The sequence below is a fragment of the Manis javanica genome, chromosome 8 (assembly GCF_040802235.1).
Source record: "Manis javanica isolate MJ-LG chromosome 8, MJ_LKY, whole genome shotgun sequence".
NCBI lineage: Eukaryota > Metazoa > Chordata > Mammalia > Pholidota > Manidae > Manis > Manis javanica.
The window spans coordinates 105,790,064-105,793,152 of record NC_133163.1 but is presented as its reverse complement, the minus strand read 5'-3'; the positions used below and the strand labels follow the sequence as shown (position 1 = coordinate 105,793,152).

At 38.7% G+C, this 3,089-nt stretch overlaps 1 pseudogene; it reads left to right on the top strand.

Moving 5' to 3' along the window:
• The first annotated feature begins 2,011 nt into the window (after window positions 1-2,011).
• Window positions 2,012-2,863, top strand: LOC140843292 (homeobox protein NANOG-like; annotated as a pseudogene).
• Window positions 2,864-3,089: the final 226 nt, after the last annotated feature.

The window sequence follows — 3,089 nt, the reverse complement described above, 5'->3', positions numbered from 1 at the left end:
TTTCCGACATGAATCTAGGTAATGATTACTTGGATATGACACCTAAATTATAAACAACATCATAAAAAATAAACAAGTTGGACTGCTACAAACTAAAAAGCTTCTGACAGCAGAAGAAACCACCAACAAAGTGAAAAGATGACCTACTGAAGGGGACAAAATATTTGCAATCCATATATCTGATAATGGCTTAATATCCAAAACACATAAAGGTATACAACTCAATAGCAAAAAAATAAATAAATGAAGAAATGAGCAAAGGACCTGAATAGATATTTTTCTAAAGAGGATATACAAATGGCCTACAGATACATGAAAAGGTGCTAAACATCACTAATAATTATGGAAATGATATGGAAACCACAATGAGATATTACTTCCTGCCTGTTAGAATGTCCATTAAAAAGACGAGATAACAAATTCTGGCATGGATGTGGAGAAAAGAGAGCTCTTGTGCATTATTAGAGGGATTGTAAATTGGTAATGCCATTGTACAAAACATTACGAAGGATCCTCCAATAATTAAAAATAGAACTATCATATGATTCAGCAATTCCAGTTCCAGGAATATATCCAAAAGTAACAAAAACACTAACTTGAAAAGATGTCTTTACCTCATGTTCATAGTAGCATTATTTACAATAGCCAGGACAAAGAAATGACCTAATATTGTGGTAGATATACTAGGAAATATTCAGCCATAAGAAAATGAGAAAATCCTATCATTTGTAAGAACAAGGATGGATCTTGAAGCCATTATGTTAAGTGAAATAAATTGCAGAGAAAGACAAATTCTGTATGATCTCACTTACACATGGAATCTTATAAAAAAGAACAACAAATAATAGAAAAAGAGATCAGACTTGTGGTGACCACAGGTAGGGATGCGGGCAGGACAACTGGAAGGTGGCCAAAGGTACTTAGTTACAGGACATATAAGTACTAGGGCTATAATGTTGAACATGATGACTCTAGCCAACACTGCTGTGTGATCTACAGAAAAGTTCTTAAGAGAGTAAGTCCTTGGAGTTCTTCATCACAAGGAGAAAATATTTTTTCCTTTTCTTTTTACTGTATTTGTGTGAGAAGATGGATGTGAGCCGGACCTATTGTGGGAATCATTTCCCACTACATGTAAATCAAGCCATCATGCTGTATGACTAAAACTTATACAGTGATATATGTCAGTTATTTCCCAATGAAATGAAAAAAAATAGACACATAAAGGGCAATAATGATTTATTGACTTCTGAGGAATCATGGAGAAGAGTGGACAATAGAACAACATTTTTAAAGTGCTGAGAGGAAGAACTAACTGAGAATTCTTTATCCAGCAATAAATACATGTCAATAATGAAGGTGAAATAAAGACATTTTCATATAAGAGGAAGTATGCAAACTTTTCACCTGGAGACCTGTAGAAATTTATCATCAGGGGAGGTCTGAACCATCAAAATATACTATAGAAGTTCTTTAGGCAAAAGTGAAAAGCTACCAGTTGAATCTTCAAGAAGGAATAAAGAACATCAGGAGTGGTAAATATTGAAAAAAGTGTAAAATACTATTTGAATGGCTTTTTAAAAGAAGGTAAAGTGAATCTTCAGCAAAGGAAACAGCATTAAAAAAAGGCATGAAGATGGGAAACATGGTGTGTTAAAGAATTACAAGCACTTCATTGCTTGGAATGGTACGTGTGACAGGAACACTCAGGGGCATGCCTGCCATGCTAAGGAGCCCGGTCTTAATCTATGTGAAAAGGTTTTCTAGCCAAAAAATGACACCATGAGATCTGTATTTATACAGATCACTCAGGCTACTCAGTGAAGGATGAATCTGAAGGGGTAAGACTGATTGGAGGCAGGAAATTCAAGCCATTGCAGTGATCCGAGAGAGATGTTAGAGAAAGTACATCACCCCTATTTCTCTAAACTCTTCCACCGAGATACTTAAGCTTGGGCCTTTCTTCCAGTCTAGACCTTTGGGTTTTTTCCTTCTCCCCCAATTCAACAACATGAGTACAGGCCCAGCTCCTCCTCCTTGCACCAAGGTATCCGATTCAAGAAACCCTCTCCAGTGCCTGAGATTTATGGTCCTGAAGATTACGCATCCTCGTACATGTCATCTGCTCAGAACCCCCGTGTGGAGACTGCTGTCTCTCCTCCTTTCTCTATGTATCTGCTTGGGCAGTACAGCCCTGATTCTTCCACCAGTCCCAGAGTGAAACTACAACCTGCTCCTGTAGAAGAGCACAGTAAGCAAGGAGGATAAAGTCCAGGTCAAGAAACAAAAGATCAGAACTATGTTCTCTCAGACATAGCTATGTGCACTCAGTGATAGGTTTAAGAGACAGAAATACCTCAGCCTCCAGCAGATGCAAGAACTTTCCAGCATCCTGAGCCTTAGCTCAAGCAGGTTAAGACGTGGTTCCAGAACCAGAGAATGAAATGTGACAGGTGGCAGAAAAACAACTGACCAAAGAATAGCAAGTGTTGAGAGCTCAGCAGCTATAGAATACTCAGGCCTATCACCTGGGATGCCTGGAGAACACTTCTGGAATCCTTGCAATGTGGAGCAACCAGACTTGGAACAGCCAGTATTGGAGTAACCATTTCTGGAACAGTCAGACCTGGTTCACACAGGGCAGAATAACCAGGCTTGGAACAATCAGTACCACAGATTTGAAGAATCCTTGCAACCCCAGATCCAGTTCCAGTAAAATGTTGTCAGTGATTTGGACGCCACCTTGGAAACTTCTGGAGAAAGCCATAATATACAAGAGCAAACCGCTAAGTATTTTAGTACCCAGCAAATCATGGATTTATTCCCAAATCACTCCATGAACCTACAGCCTGAAGATGTGTGACAATGGGTATATTATTCAATCTCAGTTTGGGCAGTATTACTTCTGGATTTTTCTTCTTTTACAGTTATGTATCTCTGTCTTGATGTCCTGCATCTTAGTATGCCTATTGTGTAAATGGGGGTGGGAGGGTTTCATTGGAGACCAATCAAAGAGGTTTCAGTAGCCTTGGCTGCTATGGACAATGTGGTAAAAGCTGTCTGGCTATATATAGATTACTAGGTATAAC